General features: G+C 40.2%; 1 protein-coding gene across 1 annotated transcript in view; it reads right to left on the bottom strand.

Annotated features, from left to right (window-relative positions):
• Positions 1–23,904, bottom strand: part of ZFPM1 (zinc finger protein, FOG family member 1) — a 1,358,773-nt gene that overhangs the window by 124,206 nt on the left and 1,210,663 nt on the right. The window lies entirely within an intron of this gene.

The following is a 23,904-nucleotide window of genomic DNA, read 5'->3' as shown; positions in this document are numbered from 1 at the left end:
CTCCACTTTGATGTTCACATCTTACATACCATAAAACTAGTACACAAAAAACTAGGCTCCCTATACAGGCATAAGTCCTTTCTCTCACAAAAAGCAAGAGTCACTCTTGCAAATAGCCACCTCCTCTCAACTTTATTATACGCAGCACCACTCTTTTCCCAAATCAGACAATGTGACCTAGACAAACTAGAATCATGCTACAATAAAATAGCCAAGTTTGCTACTAATTCAACCTATAAAACCCATCACTGTGCTGCACTAAAAGAACTAAAATGGCTTGAGTACCACAGCTACTTAACTATCACCTGGGCACAGCCTACAATATTCTCAAATATCCTGAAACAAAAGCCTCATTATCCAACCTACTTACTGTCTATACTGCAAACTGGTACCTAAGATCCAGTGAAAAATCTCTCCTCTCCATCACCAAGGCTAGCAATAATGCAGGGAAAGCGCTCTACTCCCACACCATTGCCAGAAATTGGAACTCTCTTCCCCTATCCGTGCCCACTGCCCCCTCCACATCCATATTCAAAAAATCCCTCAAATCGCACCTTCTTAGTACCTGGTTATGCCCTTGTATCACATAATCCTAGCCATACTACTATTAACTCCCCAAACTCCTCTCTGATCACATGCTGGATCTCTGATCCCCTGTAGGCTTGGTCATCTGAAAGGGTACTTTTAACTGTAGAATCTTACTTGATATATTTTCTTCTCTTACCAATGTATAACTCACATTTTCTTTTTACCTATGGTCTATATCTTCTTTTACCTGGACTGTTTTATTAATTTCTTGTTATATAACTATGCTCAGCATATATGATAAAACCTGTTTTGTGTATTATGCTGGATGTACTGTAACTGACATTGTCTTTTACCTATGTTCTACATCTTCTTTTACCTGGTGTGTTTTATTAATTTCTTGTTATATTACTATGTTCAGCATACATGATGTAACCTGTTTTGTGTATTATGCTGGATGTACTGTATTTGTATAACTTGATGCTGGAGCTTTTCTCCCCGGGCCTCCACTGAAAATGGACCTGGTCCAATCGGAATGTCCCGGTTAACAAATGTAAAATAAAAATAAATAAATAAATAACAATCCAGGTCTCCCTTTTACTATGTCCACCTCAACAGAATTAGATTGACCAACTTCTCTGATTTTGCTTGGGAATCAGTTTCAAGGAGGCAAAAATGCAAGGATTTTGAGACAGTTCAAACAGACCAAAGCACATAGGTATCAAAGTAACGTTGCCTGTAATTTATACCATAAAATCTTTACATCATCTTTGGGACACAGGTCCTTTCCAGATCATTACAGACAATGCCATGGTGATGTGGTACATAAGCAAACTAAGGGCACCAATTTGAACCCTCTGTGTCAGCTGGCAATGACAGCTTCAGAGATAGCTCTTCATGAGTCAACTCTTTAGGGCATTTTGCATACTATCAGAGCAAAACATAGTGGCAAACAAGCTAAGCAGGTCCTGGGCAGAACCACATGAAGGCAGACACAGCAAAGAAGTTTTCCAGGAACTGATACAGATGTAGGGAACACCTCAGGTTGATCTGTTCACCACCTTTCAAAACAGACAACTAAACAGATTCTGTTCCAGAACTCCTTGCAAGTAAGCTTGGCGAACAGATGCTCAATAATTTCATTGAGAGGGATGTTCCTATATGCACTTCCACCCTTTCCACTGATTTCCAGGGTAATTCTGAAGATTCAGAAAGACTCTCCAAAAATCACTGTGGTCACTCCCTTCAGGCCTAGCCAAAATAATTTCTCCCTTCTTGGGGAATTAGCCATGGGCAATTACCACACGTTTCTTCACAGACTGGATATACTCACAAGACAAGGGGAGCTGATACACCCTGACATCAAATAGGGACCCATCAGGGATTTGTACCACTTGTGCTCAAATATTTGTGTGAGTTACTATCCTCTGGCCTCGCTTGTTCCTGAATGAAGGTTAGTCTTGTGGCCATTTCAGCATGTTTGTCTATGGATTCCCCACTTTTTTCTCTGTTTACAGTGAAACGGTTTCTGAAATAAGTTTTACATGAGACCTCCTTGTAGACAGGATCTTCCTCCTCCACAGGATCTCAGTTGTTGGAAAACTGTTACCCTTTGAACCTGCCTCTCTGGCTGACATAAAGCTCATCACTTAGAAAAATGCTATTTTTTGCTCTTCACAACTGCAAGAAGAGTAAATGAGTTTTATGCTCTCATGGTGGGACAACCCTGTCTAGTATTCTACAAAGATGGAGTTACTTTATGCACAAGCCCCCTTTTCATGCTCAAGGTTGTTTCACTGTTCATGTTGAATCAGGCCCTGAATCTACCCACTTTCTATTGAGATCCTAAAAACAAGGGAGAAAAGATTCTATGCACTCTGGATGTGCATAGGGGAAGCAAGTACTATTTTGACAGAACTAAGTCATTCAGGAAAGCTAACCAGCTACTTATTTTCTATTTTGGGACTAAGAAAGGTCAATCTGTGTCAAAACTATTTCAAGACGGTTGTTTACTGTTATTGCGTTTTAATACTCTCATCATGGGAAATCCACTCCCGGCAGTGTTAATGCACATTCCACAATGTTTGCACCCCTACTGGTCCTTTGTTAGTCTTTACATGAGCACTATATATAGCTGCTTCCACGAGCATGGACTCATTATCTTTTGCTGCTTTGAGATGGCCAGGGGTCCCCTAACTGATGACATCTGTTCCTATGTCCTTTGCAAAGCGTAAGCCTCAGAACAGTAAACACTTGATTCCTCAGGCCCTAGATAAGCTAGTGTCAGTCACTAATCCCCAACTCCCCAGCTGGCATTTAATAGCCAAGGATCCAATCAGGGTTCCAGTGCTCAGTGCCGTAAGAGTAGGTGACTTCATTGGCATTCACTTGTCAATAGGGTTGCCAGATGTCCGGTTTTTGACCGGACTGTCCGGTTTTTTGAAAAGTTGTCCGGTTAGAAATTTCATTCAAAACCGGACTTTTTTTTTTTTAAAATTTTGCGGCACTGACGCTGATGTCATCACGTGCGCAATGACATCAGGTCCCTCAGGGCTACCAGCCTGTCGGAATTGAGCTCAAGGAGCTCACTTCCGGTAGTGCGAGCGGGAAGCAGAAGCCAGCATTTAAAGGCAGCATTTTCAGAATGCAACTATGCAAGCGAGCAACAAGAGTTCAACTTTGATCGTAGTGGCAGTAAACAAGGTGTTTTATCTCGTGCGTTGGTTATAGCGTTGGGGTGAGTTCCATGATTCGTGAAGCATATTGTTAACCCTGTGCAACAGAGTTGTGTACCTATTCCATATGTATGTATATTAAAGGAGGGGGGGCAGGTGTAGCCAGTGCAAGGCTCCTGAAAAGACTTAACTTGAGACTGTACTTGACTACCTAAAAGCAAAAACAACTGGATGCCTGAACTGCATAGTGATTCTGTGGTCAGAATAAAGCTTTCCAGATGTGACCTCAGTGACAGTAACTGCCTTGTTTATCATCTAGACTTTGACAGATTGTCTAAATGCAGTGCTCATTCCCTTACCATGAGGCTGAGATGCAGGCTTTTTTCCTTGTTTACTTTGCTTAGAAGTAAGCAAGGGCATCCTGCCTCATAAGCTTTTCCTGGTATGCATTTGATGAACAAACTTGATTATTATAATTAATGTTAAGACTATGTCCATTTGTCATTGTATTGTTCTGACACTGTACAAAGAAAGATGCTGTTTTGATGCATGCTGCAAAGTTTGTAGTTTGGAAGCAGATTTCAACACCTGCAGTCAGTCATGTGTGTTGTGGCTTTTTTAAATGCAGTCATGTGATAATGTGTGGCTTTTATAAGCACTGTCTCACTTTACGAGTTTCTTCTCTGCTTTCTGAATTATCTGTTCTCCTTAAAACAGAAAAGCTCTGAATGATTCATGCAAGGGATATGATAAAAAATGTAATCAATTCCTTGTATGTGTGTTCCATTACATTGGTCAAGAATGTCCCAAGTAGGTCACTCCACCAAGGATACTATTATGATGGCTGAGCACCACTCTGTCTGGTGTGCTGCTGCAATAGAGGTCCATTTCAATGGCATCATCTGGCTTTGAAGTTCAAATGATTGTGACCAAGAAGTGCTGGATGTAAGTTTTTTGGAATACATTTTTTGTATTTCTCTAAGTTCTTGCTCTTAGCTCTGTGTAATGGGTCACATTTCACTGCTGGCTTTTTTCCTTAGGTTTTAGACTTGCAATGCTTGCCTGATCTTTTGCTTGAGATGTCTCAAGGAAGCGGAGTAAGAACCTGTGATTTTTTTTTTTTTGGACAATCTTATTAAATATTGTCTGCACAATCCATATGTTAGATTGTAGTCATACCTCTCAACCTCTTAGAACAAGAAATCTGGACAAAGCCATACATAAAAGGGGATAAAGGCCACAAAATAAGGACATTTTTAAGTATTTCTTTTACAAACTTTACTTAGAAAGTTGATATAGTAACAGAAAGTTGATATAGTAACAGGTTTTGAATTAGCATTATTTTTCTGAAGAGTATAAAGCCTGAAACTCAAATGTATGTCATTATTTTTTAACTGAAATCTTTAATGATATGCCACAAATTTGCCAGAAAACCACAGTTTTATGAAAAAAAATTGAGGTAAAAATCTAGACATTCTGTGAATCTGTACAGTTGAGAGGTATGAGTAGTACTGTAGGCTACAGGCTCTGTTTGTCTTTCCTTGGCCTACAGTTTGTCTTTCCTTGGATTTTCTCCTTTGCATCAACAGACATAGCTCTGTAGCCTTTTCAGCTTTGCATGTGCTGTTTAAACATTCTGTATATCTCATGAGGATAATTCAGTCTTCATTAACCTTTTAAGCACTTGATCTGCATTCTTTTGTCCAGTTTAGTTTTCCGCCTCCCCTTTCCAACGGCACTTTGTCCCTGTCTTCCATTCTCCATTTGTTGCGCTTACTTACAGTTTGTGACGAAAATCCTTCATTGTTCGTTCTTCTAAAATATTGGTATGAGCTTTGTGTACTTTGTACACTCCCCTTTTTTCTGTGATTGATGGTTCAGTCCTGTAGCCGCATAGGCACACCAAGGCTTCACAAAAAGCATATGCGAGTTAAGGTAAGACTCAGTGGTATTTCAAAGGAGAGCAATGGGGACTGTAATAATATAACAGAGATGACTTCTAGTTGTTGTCGCCTATGATAGGGAGGGTAATGCCCAGAAGTTGCTCAATTCAAGTTTTTGCTTCAGTGGAATGATGGTGTGTATGCAGAAAGCTTGGTAGTGTTCCAGGAAGTTGTTACCTTCCCTTGTTCCTATTGAGTATTGTGGCTAAGGTTATCGTTCCTGTGTGGCTAATTTATATAATTGTATATACTTTGGGATTGGCAAGAAGTAAACATCTGGGATTTGGTTCATTTCTTAAGTGTGTGTGTGTGACAGGAATGGTGTCCGTTTTAGAGTAAGCAATCCAAAGCGACACTAATAAAAAAAACATAGAATGGCAATGAATCAGTGTCACACACACTTCCCATTAAAAATGAAGCACAAAACCTGTCAGAATTTGATTCAAAATGGTACAAATGATAAATACTACTGAAAGATGTTCGAAGAATGGGTGAGGTAAAATTCAATATACAATATTACACTTCATTTTTCAAAAGCTGCAAGACCAATTGTGTCATTATGTATTGTTTTATACTAAACATGTATTTTCAGACCATGCTATACATTTTCAGGTCTGTTATTGATGTAAGATATGATTGCTGTTAATACTGTCATTTCTTAGAACATTTTAAAATGTTATCATCCCAAACTTGGGAAAACAATGTGCAATGCTGTTTAGATGAATGTGAGATTTAAAGGCAGAGTAGTTTTAATGCTAAGTCTGTTTTTACTGTGAGACTGTATTGCTTTGTTTGGCATATGTGTATCAGTAGTTTCTGCTATAAAATTTGAAATAAATATTTTAAATTAAATCCAAATATCTGTAATAACTGTAGAATAAAGCACAAGACAGTATGCAGAGTGAGAGTTTCTAACTGTGTTTATGGCAACTGGGGAGAAATCGGCTGAAAGCAGGCATCCAGAATAGAAAAAGAGGGCGTTCCCATGTCGTGATGAGGTCACAAAATGGGTGGGGCATGGGTGGGAGAGGGGTGGGAATGGGCGGGGTTATGGGTGCTGCAAGGGGCGTGACCTTAGTCCGGTTTTAGCCACAAAGAAAGCTGGCAACCCTACTTGTCAAGGGTGTACATAACTCACCAAACAGCTAATTGCAAATCATCTATTTCCTATAACATCACAAACCTTACCTTTTAATAAAAAAAATGTTTGTATCTGACAAACAACTGTTTTTCTTTTCACAAAATTTAATGCTAACACAGATTGTAAAGAAGAGGAAGGCTTCATTAATTTTTGGATACTTTGCATTCCTTCTGTGGTCACTGTATAGTGTGGGAACACATCCAGGGATGAAATCAGTCTGTAATGACAGATAAGGTCTCATGCAGGCCTTTTCTGCAGCAGGGACTGATGCTGATTGTTAAAAGGCAAACACATAAAGAGAGTCTTCAGAAGACACTTGCCAATTCAGTACTTCTGTGGTATGCTGGAACCAAGATCCTACTGCCAGAAAGCCAAATGACCAACTTTAGACGAGTGCATCTGTCTGGAGGAGCACATTGTCCCAAGGACAATCCACAAAAAAAAAATACAGAAGAGGAGTGTACCTTTTACAACAGGAAGGAAAATGTGGGACTATCAGGAGAAAAATGCTGAAGGGAAAAAAAACATTCAGGCATGACCAAAGGGTGCAGTACTTGATAAGTAGTTATTCAAACTATCTTGTGTATTTCTAGGATTAGAAAGAAAAAGATACCATGCTGATACTGGCTACTAATTTTAGTCCACATGATAAAAGAAATGCATGATAAGAATGTAAATTGCTGTGTTAAACAGTGCAGTTTATCTGAGGGCAAATAAGAGCAATGAAATGTGCAAACAGAAGTAGTTGGTTGCTAATAAAATCATTAAGTAAAATCTACAATCCAGAGACTGACTGCAGTTCATATTCCGAAAGAACTTGAGGCATTGTTGTAATTTTACACTAAAACTTGTTTAATAAATGTCTTCCATGCACTGTCAGAAGTGATTGCACCCCTTCCCACTGAGAGCCCCTATTCTACCTACCCTACACTGATAAATTGCATTGGAATAGAAAGGAATAATGTGGGCATAACCTTTCTGCATGATCTGGACTTTTTACCCAGCACAGAAACATGATTCAGAGATTGTAATCACTTTGTTTAAATGCTATCAGTTCTCATTGACTTTCAAATGCACGTATCTTACATTTTCAGTTATAGCTGCATGAAGCAGGACATAGGTGGGCCTCCAGAATGAGGTGTATTATGTAAGGGTGACAGTACAGTATGGTGTTCATTAAATGAATGCAGCATAAGCTATAGACTCAGAACTTTAAGTTTGATCCCTGCTACCTTAAACAATGCAGCTTCAGCTAATTAATTTAACTTGTCTTGCATGCATAACTTTCCACTTCTGAGTATCAACTGAACTCATACAGTTTTCAGTTACTGCCTTTATCCATGTTTGCTTATTCATATCTGTCTTATGAATAAAGCAGCATTTCATGAAATGTTGCTTATGTGTTTAAAGTATTCCACCTTTTACACTAACGTTCCTGACATAAACAAAAAGTCCTTTCTGACAGGCAGAAAAGTCAACAAAGGAGATAAAGCACAGTATTGTAATACGTGTGGTCTTTACAATCTTGGTTTTGGTGCCCCAAACATCCCTCCTAACTGCAACACTACTAAGCAAATAACAATGGAAGGTATTTGATACTAGTTAACTTTCTGTGTCTAATTTGGAGGGGGGGGGGGCAACATTCCTCAGGTTATATTGGAAACCACAGCATTAACGAAGGCAGAGTGATGACAAAAACCACCAAGCTCCGCAGATAGAATCTGCTAGAAAGTAAAAAAAAAACTGAGCAGCCAAGTCTGAAAGTGCCTTTGTGCCTTCAGAATTATTTCAAATTCAACTTAATCTTTGGCAAACCCAACAACCATCACACACACACAGACAGACAGACACACTTCTAGGTATCTGAATCCCATTACATCAACTGATGGAATCCACCAATCTGAGAACTATTTCCAGTAAAGCCTCACACATTTGCATGTTTTCACTGAATGCCATAAAGTATAGTTTCTTTGTTTATATATTATTTTTTTTATGTGAGACACTTAGAAATACAATTACTGAAAGCATAACAGCAACCCAAAACAGCAGCATGAATTACATGAATAGATATAATGCTGCATAATTTAACACAAACAAAAAAATTCAGTCTTAAATCCTAGGGCGGGTCAACAAGCAGGTTTATGTTCCCCAAACAATATAAGATAAGAAAGTTCAATATCAGGAAAAAAGGAAAGGAAGAGAGGAAGGGAAAAAAAGTGTCATAGAGGCCTAGAGGGTCCTTCGGAGGACTCGAATGCAGACAATATCCTATTGTTTCTTACCAATATTTTTCCCACATCCATGTTACAAGAAGTAGCATCCTTAAGATATTTATTATTATTTATTGCTTTTATTGGCCGGGGCACTCCAACTGAATTGTGTTAGCCCCTTTTCTGTGGAGGGCCAAGAAGAAAAGCTCCAATTATAAAATATGCAGTTTTATATATCAATGAAAACTGTATACATTAAGTTATAATATGCAATAACTGAAAGGCAGCTATACTACAGAAAATCTGCAATCAGTAAAATATAGAGTCATTACATACTAATACATGACAAATAAGAATATACAGTGACATACAAAAAGTCGAATCACAGAGGGAAAAATAACAGAATGAGAAGAGGCTTAAAAGATATTTAGATCACACTCTAGTGACTGTCTTCCCTGGATGGGACTGATGTCAGAGTATAGACAAAGAGAAAGGGATAGGGGAATCCTAAATAAAAGACCTGCACTGGCTGAGTTTTTAAATGAATCTAGAACAGAAGCTGCTGTTAAAAAGGGATAATTAGTAGGGCATATAAAATACTGAAATCAATCAAAAGTGGTCAGAAAAGATTGGTAAGAGAGATTGGATATGCAATTCACAAAACAGTGGGAGTACATATGTACGGCTCCTAAACATGCAACAAAATGTAGATGATTTAGGATTTTTCCCTGGAAGTGCTTGGACAGAGAACTTTATATCCCAAGCAGACTCCAAAGAAATTTTCATCAGGTAGATGGCAAATGTGGGAGGTGTAATGGGGAAGAAAGAGGTACCTGGGTGCATATGTTCTCAGAGGGTAATAAGTTGGCAGACTTTAAAAAATCCCTACAAAGTACTCTATCAGGAATACTGGGTAGTGGGTGTAACTAAGAAAATTACTTTTTTTAGCTAGGATACAGGATCTGAATTGCCTACACATAGTAATGTCTTGTTAAGTTCAATTCTGGTGGCTGCCAAAAAAAAATCAGTTACTAGAAATTGGAAATCAAAAATTACTAGACTTGAAGGAGTGAATATTGTAACAGGGATAAAAGAGCAGGAAGTGGGATCTTTAGAAAAGGGTAGGAGTAAATTACAGAATAAAAATGGAAGTTGTGGGAACAATACATGCAGAAAAATGTTTGGGAAGAGGAACAAGGTTTAAGGAAAGGCAGTAATTAAATTATGTAATGTTGCTCTGATTATATGTTATATAAAAATATATGTGATATATAATGTTTATTTGAACTTAATATGGTTTGACTACTTTTATATAAATGTGAGATTGCCTATGTCACAAGTGATGTCATTAAAACTATTTAAAAAAAATGTCAAATCACAATTTTACATTTATGGGTAGGAGAAATAAACATCCATTATTTACTGCTCTCCTAGTCATCTGTTCTAACGTCTTCAATCATTTTACTTATTATTGCCCTAAGCTGCAGATCTTTTACTATTTTAATCTCTCTTAATCATGGTGGAATTTGTCAGTAGGTGAAGGAAGGCCAGGTCTTCTTAAAGAGATGAGGAACCATGGTGAAGAATGAGAGGATGTTGTACTCTGCATACTGTGACTCCTTGACCCAAAAACTTAACCAAATCAGTGATCTGTTCCCATGTCACACAAAGCCTTGCAGTTATACCCAGTTAACAAATGAATTAACAGTTTGTAAACAATAGTATTACATACTTGTTCATTTCTTAAACATTAACTGTTCTAAGCTGGTCTAATAATGTTATTGATTACCCTTTTTTGTTTAGATATGATTACATTTACTTTCTATGTCACTAGGTTATGAAATAGGGACCCAGCAGTCCAGTTAATTTTCTTGTAAAAAAAAAAAAAAAAAAAAAAAAATATATATATATATATATATATCTATATATATATATATATATATATATATACACACACACATACATATATTGATTAACTGGTAAGGGGATCCCTGGGATATCCAAGTGAATGGTAGTGGTGGGGGGTGGTGTGCTGGCATAAATGATGTATTATGGGGTAATAGCCCTGTATGCCGCATGAACAAAATGTAACAGTGACACAGCAGTCAGTAGCTGCTGGGACAGTACGTGTTATCTGATAGTACTGATACAGCTATGCAAAGATCAATGGGTAAGTTACTTTTCTTCTTACTTTTCTTCAAACTTCAACATGTTTAAATGTCAACAAATAACAACTGTACAGGACTGCTAGAATGAAATTATTCCACACATTATCAACATTGTGATCATGGTGGCATTTATGAAGCAAATAAACATCTCTAGGAGAGAAAAAAATGGACTCCCCACAGTGTGCTGTATAACAATGTAACAGACATCGTAGAGTTATCTGGGTGACACTAAATGCTTCCAGCATGAAATCCAGGAAGAGAAGGGTGCATTGGGTGACCTAAAAGCAGGCTGTAATGAATTGCAATCCTGGAGTTTATATATTTAAGTAGCAGGAGGTGTGAGGGAACAGACCCCCACATGGGGGTGCAGGGGGGCTTGCCCCCCTTTTTATACTTAGTGGAAATTAATACGGTTTCTGTTGTGTAAAGTCAGCATATGTATTTTTTGTGGTTTCAGGCTTATGTTAACTCAGTCATATGAAGGGGAACCTCAAAAGGCAGTGGTCACCCATGCACTCCCATGGAAGCAGCTGTGCTATACGCAAGTTCAGTGAGCACATAGGGCTGAAGGGAGGTGTGTGTGTATTTGTGTGGATGTATGTGCGCGTCTGTTGGGAAATTAATGAAGCTGAATGAGCAAGTGTGTGTGTGTGTGTGTGTGTGTGTGTGTGTGTGTGTGTGTGTGTGTGTGTATGTATCTGCTCAGATGGCCATACTAGGGATTAGGTAAGGAATCAAAAGTGTCTGTGTGTGTATTTGTTTTTGACTGTAGCTTTGTCAACATGAAGCAGGGGTAGTCAGGAAAAACACTACTGCTGTCAGGTCTGATAATACAAACATTAGTTAGAGTATGATTTAGAGATATGCTAATGAGCTGATAATAAAGCATTTCTTATTGTGGTCACAGCTGTCTGTAAATCACATTTTCTCACTGTCACATGAATTGACCTACCTGCAGTATGAAATTTAAGTGAACAGTGAGAATGTTTCTGAATCCTAGTAATTGTGCATAAGAATTCTTAATGGTTCTATTAATAAAAAAGACATATTATACCATGACCCCCCCAAAACGTGCACGCTGATTGGCCAGCGTGCCCGTTGTAAATCGAGTTATACTAATGGAAAAAGGTCCGGTCGCCCGGACTTTTTTCCATTAGTATAACTCGGTTTTTTAAAACACTGTCTCGCTATGTTAAATGGGTTTAACATAGCGAGACAGCTTTAAAATAAGCAACGGACATCTCCGTTGCTTATTTTAAAGCTGTCTCGCTATGTTAAACCCATTTAACATAGCGAGACAGTGTTTTAAGCAACGGAGAAAGCAAGATCTCCGTTGCTTTTTTTTTAGTGTTTCGCTATGTTAAATGAGTTTAACATAGCGAGACAGTTTTAAAATAAGCAACGGACATCTCCGTTGCTTATTTTAAAACTGTCTCGCTATGTTAAACTCATTTAACATAGCGCTAAAAAAGCAACAGAGATCTTGCTTTCTCCGCTTTTGCTCAACTCTGATGTACTGCGCAAGCACGCAGTACATCAGAACTGCCGCAGATGCCAGACATCTGCGGAAGGGCAGTAAACAGGCATTATACTATGCCATTATTTAAGAAAAGTAATAGTTTCTTTTCTTAAATAATGTCATGGTATAATAGCAATAACCCACTTCTGAGTGTGGGTAATGCTAAATTTACCCACGGTTGGCTTTGTTTGGTCCCTCAGGCTTCGCCCTCGGGACCAAACCACGCCAACCGTGGGTAAATTTAGCATTACCCACACCCAGGCGTGGGTTATTGCTATATTAAATAATGTGGGACTTGTACTACAGGATTCAATACAAAATTTTGTCACTTTGCATCCACTATAACACAAGTATTTTTGCTGCTTGCTCATTCTGTGCCCCTTTACTCACTATAACATTTTTAGAGAAATAAGCAAAGGACTCTACACATTAATGGACACATCAAAATTTCTGTCAAAAGACTAGAATGCCATTATGAATAGCTGCTTAGACAGATCAAAGCATCATAGGAAGTTACTAGGCTAATGGCCCTACGGTCCTTACAAACCTAGCCAAGTTCTTACCCTTTATTTCCATGATCAGCACCTATTGCCCCTGTCCAAGAGGAACACAGGTGGAATCCCGGGGGTGACTTTACAGTCACCCATCTAATTTGTCACATACTAGGTGAAGGTCTGTAGAGCGAGTAACCTGTGTACCATTTGACTTGCAGATACGCAGCATTTTGTCACCCATCCAATTTGTCACATACTAGGTGAAGGTCTGTAGAGCGAGTAACCTGTGTACCATTTGACTTGCAGATACGCAGCATTTCCAGTAAAGTAGGGTCATGCTGTATGTAAGGCAGAAATCATCTCTGAGTAGTCTGTATGAAGCAGAATAAAGTGACAGTGATTTTAGATGATCCCCATAGGACAGATGCTGAAGACCTTGAATTTCCCTTGTGAAGAACCTCTGTGATTTCTCCAATTGCTGCAGGTGCTTGGAAAGATACATACCAAAAGGGACGTTGTATTCAATGATTGGCCTGATGAAGGAAGAGTACATGGCAGTTATAACTTTTTTTTTTTCTGGAGGCAATGCCCTTACTTTATGAGATGAACAATATAGAACTTTCTTCTTACCACTGTGGTGGTCAAATGTAGGGTTACTGTCAACCTCTGTGCCCAAGTCTCCCACCACTGAGTGCGTACTTAAGGTGTTGCTATTGATGTGGTAGTTAGCAGGAGCATTGCTTTTAGTGAAAGGAATGATAATACATTTTTTTGCATTGACTTTAAGGCCATGACTTTGACACCAATCATGTGTTTGTGTAAGACCCTCTTGTAGGATGTTGACTTCACTTGGGAGATTTTATGATCATTCCCAGTTTGCAGTCATCAGCAAACTTCATCAACCACAGACCTTTAGTTTTTGCTTGTACTTCAGAGGAACAGATTCCAAACAGTAGAGGTCCCAGGACTGATCCTTTATGAGGAACGCTGCTGGTTACAGGTCTGCTATCGGAGGTGGATTCCCCTATTTTGACTATATGAGTTCTATCAGTGAGCCAGTTAGTGACCCATCTAACGATATAAGGGTTGATGAAGGCTAGGGTTAGTGCTCCACCTGACACTACAGCACAGTCACAAGAAACCTCTGGTGGACCACAAGCAAATTGTTAGGGGAAAATTTAACAAAAGAAAATGTTTGCATCTAAAACCACCAGTGGTAACCACCAGTATGCGGCAGTACATGATGGACAGCTACATACAAACACGTGCAAATGCAGGGCTTAAATAAAACAAGACCACACTCTTTTTACCTCAAACTAGCCAATAAGAATGCTCTCTCTGAGCTCTACTCCAATCATCCTCGATTTGATGGCACCCAGACAATACTCTCCTCACAAAAGTGTGCAGAAGGACCTTCACCAACAAAGGTCGCTTGAAGTTGATGCTCAAAAGTTACAAAACAGACCCAGAAATAGCAAACATGGAACTGGGCAGTGCTACAGCTGAACTAATATAGTGTACAGTAAAATGTGACAAAAATAGTTCAGACAATTCAAACAGACAGTGGAATGCAAATACAAATTAAAAGTGCAATATTAGAGCAAAAACAGGCACTTATAGTCAGTTGGAAGCAATGGATGCCTCAGATACTTCAGTCTCTCAGTGAAGTGCTGGTTTTAGAGCTCAAGTGATACCAAACTGTCTAGATTCAGCGAGTCTGAATCTAAACTATGCTATAAAATGCAGAAGTACTAGAAATTTAAAGTGCATAAATCACAGTCACAACAGCAGAAAGCAGTTTAAATAATGCAGCAATTCACCAGCAATTCCCAGCATAGAGGGGTGTAGGCCACATTCTCCTACCAGAACAGTTAAGACCACAAACCTTCCTAATGTGAAATAACTGGTTTTGGTGCACAAGTGCTTAAGCCAAAACTAAGGCACTTCAGAAAAACAGGCACAATAGGCCTTTAAACATCAATTTCTAGCTGGAAGTGTATAGGCTATCCTCTCCTGCCACAAGAGTTTAGACCACAAATCCTCCTAACGTAAAGTAACTGGTGGAACTCAAGTGCTTACACCAGAATAAAGACACTTAGAATAACAGGCACAGTAAGCCTTCACCAGCAATTCCCAGCTTAGAAGGGTGTAGGCTATACTTTCCCACCACAACAGCCCAGACCACAACCCTGCTAATGTGCAATAAATGGTTTGGAGCCCAACTATTTAAACCAGAACTAACACACTTACAGAATAACAGACTCAATTAACTTTCAACCAGCAATTTCCATCTTAGAATGTTGTATGCTATACTCTCCTGCCACAAGAGTCTAGACCACAAAGCTTCCTAATGTAAAATAACTGGTTTGGAACCCAAATAAACTGGAACAGAGACACTTAGGAAGCACAATAGGCCATCACCCAGCAATTCAGCCCAGAAAGGCAGAGGCTACTCTCTCCTCCCACAAGACTAGACCACAAACTTTCTTAATGTAGAATAACTGTCCTGAAGCCCAAGTCATTTATCCAAAGCTAAGACACTTAAGAGTAACAATTACAATTTAATCATGATACTAACAAGCAGTAATAAATACAGCAGAACGAATATAATTGAACACTTTAAGAACAAGCAGTAAAAGCAACAGCTGAACAAAGTTTTTCCTTTAGTTAAGAACGACGGGAGGAAACAGAAGATAATTCAAGGTTAATAAACTGAGGGTGTGGGCCTTCCCAAATAATCTTACTGTACACAATAGAATGAGCTGAGGCGATGGGACTGGAAAGAGTGTACAATATCATATTTATAGTAAAGGCGGGCAACTCAAAAGCCACCAAATTTTAAGAACACAACAACTGGGTGGGTGGCTGGGACAAAACAAATGGAGACTGAATCAGAACAGAAGTAAAGGCAAGTAAAGAAACCTTGGAACTTAACCCAGAGATATGTTCAGAAAACACAGTTACTGCAGAATACTGTTAAAAACTACAACCTAACAGCAGCACAACCCCATGATGAACTCTTATCCCAAAAAAGGTACAGAAATCCTCGCCTTCAGTTAACATACAAAAAGTCTGTGCACTGGAGGAGTCTTTTGATCTCTCAAAAAACTTGAAACAATAATGAAATACAATACACACATTTTTCAAACCTTTCTTTTCTGTAGAATAGATATTTTTTTGCTTTATAAAGACATTGTCCTGTGGACAATCACATTTCATTTGTTCGTTTGTTTAGATTACTCAGATATACTACAGTTCAAAAACATTCATGCCACACAGTTTGTTATGGATAAGGATAAAGTGGATCTGATGTCATTTTCATTCATTCCTGAAGTGATTTCACCTTGGATCTGACATCGGATCCGACTCGGCCACTTTTGCCGCACTCAAGGCTCCATCACTCTCTTGGCACACCCCATATCTTGCTTGCCATCACATTGTTCAAATGCAAATTTCTGCTCTTGAGCATTTGGAGGATTGAGGATAGACTTGTATCCTTTTTTGTCAAGTTTTTCTACAGTTAGTTGCTTCCCCTCCTTGCTTTACCCTTACATAGTATTTATTTGTCTTTTTATCTGTTCTCTTTTCCTTTTCCCTTTTCCATTTTCCATTTTCTATCCCCTGTTAGGACTTTCTAGCCACTTGGGGTATTCTCTTTGCACCATGGTTGGTACCCTTCCCTTTACTTACCCGCTTTATTTTCTTTCTTCTGCAAAAAATAAAACATAGAACTTTCCTTTTTCTTCTTTTTTCTTCATAGAAGTAATCTAACTTCTACTCATGAATGACAAACCTAAAGTTTTAAAAAGTACAATTCCTGTGGGCATAAAATCTCTAACATGAATGCCCACAAAGACTATGTATACTGTCTGGGCGCTGCCTATTTAGAACTGGATTGTTCAATTTGTTCAGGGTTCAGTTCCTGGGTCTTAAATTACAGAAGAAATAAGCTTGTACTAAAAGGTCTACTTCATCCTTCTCCTGTTTCTGTCATGGCTGGGGCTCAAGCCCCCTCTGGTAAAACAGACAAAGGAAAGCCTGACTCAGCACCTAAAGAAAAGAATTCCAAGAAATGGACCCCTGATAACTTTGGCTCTGACCTCTGAGCAGTGACAAAAACTGTGGATCTGACTCCTCCTTTGGATCCAACTAAGACCAGACCCAAGTCTCCTCAGATCCAAAACCCTCTTTTCAATATGGATCCTATATCTCCTCAACTCCCTTCACCCTTCCTATAGAAGACATCTAGAAGTCTTCCAAGCCATCATCCACTACTTCATTCCTTAGGTCTTCTAGCAGAGTGTCTGAAGCAGAGATGGATAGGATGATGAGGAAGTTTCTCAGGGCACATTAAGATGGGGGTCATTCTGGCTCCTCCTCCTATCGGACCCATGAGCCTGTCCTCATGTCAACATCACGTTGCTTCTCCTTCTCCAATCTGACCAGTGATTTCAGAGCCCTCAGACCTGAGATCTGCCAAGATGTCCTCAACGGATATGAAAACTGCTTGTTCTTTGACTCTGACTGTTTCCCTGAGTTACCCATCTCCAATCTCTTTGGAGCCGAAGCAGCAGCCCCCAGGAGCTGGGATCGACTATGAGGTTGTCAAAACCATCCTTGCCTCTTGGCGCTTCATCTTTAGATAGCTCAGATCTGACTCCCTCCTCAAGGTGGGATTCCAAAGGGTTACAGAGGTCAATGCTGGTGAACTCTGCTCCTATGCGACTGACTGTTGTTTCTCCTGGACCTTCTGCATTTGAAGTTGTGGACAGTGCATTTTCTTTACCAAGAGAAAGAACATCCTTGCCCTCTTGGATTCTACCCTCCCTCCACTGGCTATGAGTTCTAATCCTATCATGCCTACTCCACTGTGACAGTCATCCCACCAGTCCTCATACAGGACTCTCTACCTTCATCTATTATAGTTCACCAGACCATCCCACTGATGAGGTTCTTAGGAAGAGAACAAGCAAAAGGAGGTACCTAGAATCCCTCAGAGATCTGCCACTGAAGATACTGACTTTGATGAATGGCAAGGGTTCCCCAGATCTCCACCTGATGATGTCTCCTACTGAGAGATACTAGAACTCCTTAAACAGAGAGGTGGATGGTCTTCAGATACTCCTTCCCATGAAGAGTCAGTCTTTCTGGAGGCTTTCGAGGCTGATCCAGGTTTGCATTGAGTGCTCCCTCTGGCTGATGCATTAATCAGCCTCATCTCATGCCAAGCATGGAAGGAACCCATTACAACGACACCTATCCCTAACACACCAAATACAATTTTTTGCTTCTCCAAAAGGTATGGCCCGCTGGAGCAAACAATCCCTATAGATGCCATCAAGATGGATGGCAGCCACCAAGAGAGGGCCTACAGAACAGAGATGGACTGTACAGTCTCCTAACAGAGAATCAAGGCCACTGGACAGGTTTGGCAAGTATGTTTATGCCTCAACAACCTTTGTCCTTTGGTAGCTGAACGATTTGACACATTTCCCCAGGCTACAAAGAGATTTGATTAACGAGCTTTCCAAATCTCTTTCAAGGTCCATGTCTTTGGAGGACCAGAAGAAAGCTACTTTACAACTAACCACCCCACAGTCCATTTCCAATGTGTCCATGAAGTTAATCTATCAAGCCACTGAGGGTACCTCTAAGGCCGAGGTTTCAGGCGTAGCAGTCAGAAGGCATGCCTGGTTGCACTTGCATGACTTTGTGGAGCTCTTCAAGTGTTTATTCATCAATTCTCCCTTTAGTGAATCATTTTTGTTCAGCCCCAAAGTTAAAGAAACACTCTCCAGAAGTGAACAAGATGGAAAGACCCTGCCTGCCATTGGGATTCATTTTTCTATTCCTCAGAGGTCCTTCTCCAGGAATCAGTGAGGTAGTAAAACGATGTGGTTCCACAAGTCCCAAGGGCTTTTCCAAGAATCACGAGGAGACAGAGCCTCCTGGGGCACATGGGGAACTCTAATGGAAGATGCCACCCTTGTGGCAAAAGTGGCCAACAGAAACAGAGCTTCAGAAATGCCTTCTCTGAAAGACCTTACCAGCACTCCTTAAGGATTACACAATTGCTGCGCTCTGGAGGCAGTCAGCAGGCACTTATCCCTGCACCCAGAAACCTGGGGATCCATCACAAAAGACACTTGGGTGCAGAAAATCATATTCAGAGGTTATTTCATACCATTTTCCCAAATACCACCAACTCAGATGAAGATGATCCCCAATGTTCCACCCAATCAGAGGGAGGCTGCAGCCCTGGAAATAAAAAAAGCTGCCAGAAAAAAAGTGTCATCCAAAACATCCCACCAGTCCAACAAGGATCCGGAACTTGCTCAACATTCTCTTTACAGCCAAAGAAGACAGGGGACTTAAGAACAACTCTGGATCTCAGCAGACTCAACCAGTATGTAAAATGCTCAAAGTTCCAGATGGTCATAGTTCGGTCCATTTTTGAACAGGTGCTCAAGAAGATACCTTTCACTTCCAGCTGGGAGCTAGCTATTACTAGTTCAGAGCATGGCCTTTTGGTCTCAAGACAGGCTCCCAGGGTGTTCACCAAATGTATGGTGGTGGTAATGGCTCACCTGGGACTGCTGGGATTCTGGGTGTTTCCATATCTAGGTGAATGGCTCTATACTATCTAGGTGAAAGTCTCTATGCAGGCATCTATTCATTCAAGTGAGGGATTGCTTATTATAGTTATGTTGCCTTTTGGGCATCACAGTTAGTACACCAAATCACAGCTTACCCCTACACAGGCCGTGGAGTTCATAGGTGCTTATCTAGACACAACCAACCAGACAGATTTGCTTTCTCTGACAAGGGTTCGTGCTCTCAGGTCTCAAGTCATGAAGGTGCTTTCCCTTTCTCATCCAACAGTAAAACTTGTCCTCCAAACATTAGTATCAATGGCAGCCACAATAACTTTAGTCTCGTTAGCCAGGTATTCTATGCGTGTCCTTCAGTAGACTCTCAGTACAGTGGTCTCTACTTCTATGTCCTCTAAGCGACACAGTCAAGACTTCCAAAGTTTGCAAGGAATACCTTCTTTGGTGGATTCATTCAGATGTCTCGCAAGGATGTCCCTTTGTTTTCCCTCAGCCAGTAGCCACAGTCACCAAGAATGCCTCCCAAACTGGGTGAGGGGGCATTTCTTTGGAAGGACAGCCCAAGGTGTATGGTCCCTGAAAAAGGTCAACCTGCACATCAGTGTCCTGGAAATGAGAGCTGTCTTACTAGCATTTCAGGCTTTTCAAGATATTCTGCCTTTGGGGATGACTGCAATAAGGATGTGTCAGTATCCTGGTGTATCAGTAAACAGTGGGAACCAGATCTTACCCGTTATGTTGAGAACCAATGACAATGTGGCAATGGCTAATCTCTTCTGGTTGCTCTCTTTTGGCAACTCACATACCAGGAAAAACAAATGTGCTCACAAACAGACTAAGCAGGTCCATTTTTATGCCTCACAAGTGGTTTCTCAAGCAAAGAGTGGTGGAAGAGATTTTTCATCCATGGGGTCAACCTTGTTACAATATTTTTGCTTGTCCCCTCAACAACAAATGCAACAGGTACTTTGCCCTGGTTCCTCCACAGTGGAGCCACCGAGAGATGCTCTGGTCCATGATTAGCTCTCAAGTCTCCTTTATGCTTATCCCATTACCATTCATCCCCAAACCTCTACAGAAAGCATCTCAGTTGAAGACCACAATCATCCTCATTGCACCCTTTTGGACTCATCAGGTCTGGTTTCCCTTACTCTGGCCTCATCTTATTTATCCCTCCTTGGATACTGGATCCATGACAGGTATGTGACATCCAGATGTCAATAGCCTCAAGTTAACCACATAATTTCTCCAGTTCCATTAATGGCTAGGCAATCCAGGCCTTCTTCTCCAGTTTTACTGATTCTTTTATCCTCTCTGAAGCTTTCCACTGGGAAAATCTGTAAGAGTAAATGGAAAAGATTTTTAATCTGGGTCCTTCAGAGGGATTTGGATCCTTACTCCACCCCATTCTCAGCGGTTCTCAACTTTTTGGCCTCCATTTTTTACAACAGGGTAAGGTACTCTACTATCAAAGTTCAACTAACGGCCATTTTCATTCAAGAAAGAATCATTCTTCCATGGCTTTCCTGGGATTTTGCAAGGCCCTTCTTAAAGGTACCATTTTACTCAGGCCCCCAGTTTATGATCTTGCTCCTCCTTATGATTTAGCTAGTCTCTTACAGGAACATACCCAACCTCCTTTTGAGACTTCTGCTAAGATTGACCTTAAGTTTTAATCCTGGAAAACAATCTTTCTGGTTCTATTACATCTGCTAGATGAGTATCTGAACTCTTGCAAAACCTCCATGCTTGATCTTCCATAAAGAATGAGTCTTTTTACGCAGAAAACCATCCTTTCTACAAAAATGCAGCACTCAAATCCAGCTTAAATCAGGTCATCAATTTACCTGTGTTCTTCCTCAAATTTTCAAACAAGAATATGTGCTGCATCTTCTGTATGTACATAGGCAGCTGAGGTTTTATTTACACAGAGCACAGGATTTCAGAAAATCTTATCAATTGTTTATCTTTTTTTCCAAGAACAAATTGGGTAAAGCAGTTTCTAAAGTGACACCAGCCAAATGTTCGACTTGAGTGAATATACCTTGCCTACAAAGAAAGAAGTTTAGCTTTACTGAAGCCCCATAAAAACACATTCCACAAGACTGGAGCCACCCCTTCAGCCTTCTGGTCAAGAGCATCCATAGATAATAATTGTGCAGCCACCACTTGGTCAAGTGCCCACACCTTTATTGCTCATTGCAAGTTAGACATACTTTCCAGAAATAGGGCAATATTTGGCTCCACTTTATTCCGGAATATCCTTCCATGAGGGCCACCAAAAGGTCATCTAGCTGGGGGATCTGTCCTATCAGTTAAGGAATGAATTAAAATGACAACATCAGATACAAACCTTGTGTACTCACCATAACTATGCAACTGTGTTGTCCACTTTTATTATTCCTCAACTACCCACCCTTCAACCCCCTTCCCTCTTTCTTAGGAAGCCCTAAAGGATGTATTTTTTAGAACCTATTCCTGGCTTTGAACTCCAGCCTTTCTATATGTTCTTGTATCTTTTTACAGCACAGTGTCTTGTTTATGTTATGGTTAGGGCAGCAAACTCGATCTGAGGTATACCAGGAGAGTGGGGAATTATGGATAAAAAGAGGAGCTTGAGAGCTGGATCCATGAGTCTGGTGAAAGCGGCAGAGTCAGATCTGATGTCAGAGCAAAGACTCATCAGTTGAGGAAGAATGAAAATGGACAACAAAGATGTATCGTTATGGTGAGTTTACAACTTGTTTATCCGATGTTGTCCTTTTCATTCTTCCTCACAAATGGGTTTGGATCTGATCCTTGGATCCAGTTGGCTCCATACACTAAACTTCAGATTCGGCTATTGAGGTACTCCCTCCATCCATAATGCCTGTTCTGTTCCCATTACCTCAGATCTCATTTGCTGATTTCACGGTTAGATGCAGGTTCTGCTCTCAGGCTAGAAAGGTTATTTTTTTCACTGTTATTACATACATATACATATATATATATATATATATATATATATATATATATATATATAAATATATATGTATATATATATCAGTCTTCTTTCTGAGTTAAACATCCTTTTTTTCTCATATTTTCTTTACTTCCTCTTAATTTTCACTGGGAGTTAGGCACTACTATTTTTCTTCTATACTATCACCTCTTCTCTTCTACTTTGGTAGTTCTTTCCTCTGTACCATTGTTGGTATATGTCCTTCTTTACCTATTTTTAATACCATTGTTGGTAATCTCCTTTATTTCCACCCAAAAAAGTATTTCCTTTGCATTTGTTTTTCCTAGTTCTGTACACTTTGTTGCTTATCTGCTATGTCAGGGAAACTGAAAGGGTTTAAAAAATGCACTTCTTCTGGGTATAAGATCCCCAATTCAGATGCCCACAAGAAGTGCGTTTACTGCTTAGGACCAGACCATCTGAATATGGCCTGTACTGTATACTTGATCTTAACCCTCAAGCTTTAGCCAAAGGATGAAACTAATCTATTCTTAAAGGACTTACTACCAGCTTCTTTTAGGGCTCAAACCCCCTCTATGACAGCCAAGTCAATTTCTTTGGAAATAAAACAGAGGTATCCTTCAAAGTCCCTTAGGGCTTCCTCAGAGCCTTTGCAGAAGATACGAAAGATTTTGGATCTGACTTCCATGGATCCTAAGTCTGGAAGTTTATCTTAAGATCCTATACAGTACTTGAATCCAACATACAATTGTGATCTCCCTACTTCTGTCTACTTCCTCTTTGGATCCCAAGCCCTCTGATCTGACAGCGAGTTCTTCTCTTAACAGCCGTTTCCTGGAGTATACAGTAAAGCCTGTATCTCCCTGCTTGCCTGCTCAGCTCTTCCAAACACTGAAGAAACACTCCAGGCCCTCTTCCACATGTCTTCCAGGTGTTTGTCAGAGGTGTAGGTGGGTAGGATGATGTGGAAATTTCTCAGGGCTCAGATCCGGATGGGGGTCCTGCCAGCTCTGTCCCCTTCTAGATCCATGAGTGCATCTGCAAGGTCCATACCATCCTCCTCTCCAATCTGACCTGTGGTTTTGGAGTCCCAGGATTTGAGATCCCAGAGAGATTTGGTGTCAGGTCCAAGGAAAGTTTCTTCCTTGACTCTGACAGTTTCTCTAGCTGGTTCTGCTCCAATACTCTCAGACTAGAGCAGGTCTCAGAGCTGAGGTGTTGGCAGCGGATCTGAGGGTTTGGGCTCAGTTCCAATTTTGTCAGATCCATCCCTTCCTCTTGCAGCTTTGGGCCTGGTAGCTCGTATCCGATTCAACCCTTGAGGCTCAGATCCTTCTTCAAAGGTTTCGGCTCTGAGGAGGGGAGGAAAGGGTTTCTCCTGATCCTTCTGCTTTCAAGGTTGTAGAAAGAATTTTTCTCTATACAGAGAACTGTCGCCTCTTGTCTAGGATCCTACCCATCTTCCCTCCTTGTTTCCAATGTCTGAGCCCATCAGACCTATTCTATAGGAACAGCCAATTCCTGGAGGTCTCAAGACTGTTCCATTAGAGGAATTTCCCCTCTCTTCCAAGACCTTACTGAACGTCCCACAGAGGAGGTCTCTCAGAAGAGGATGTGTAATAGGAGACAAATTGACTCCTTGATGGAATCTGTCAC

This window comes from Protopterus annectens, chromosome 8.part1 (assembly GCF_019279795.1).
Source record: "Protopterus annectens isolate FY-2018-M chromosome 8.part1, PAN1.0, whole genome shotgun sequence".
NCBI classification, from domain to species: Eukaryota; Metazoa; Chordata; order Ceratodontiformes; family Protopteridae; genus Protopterus; species Protopterus annectens.
This window is presented reverse-complemented; position numbering and strand designations above follow the sequence as displayed.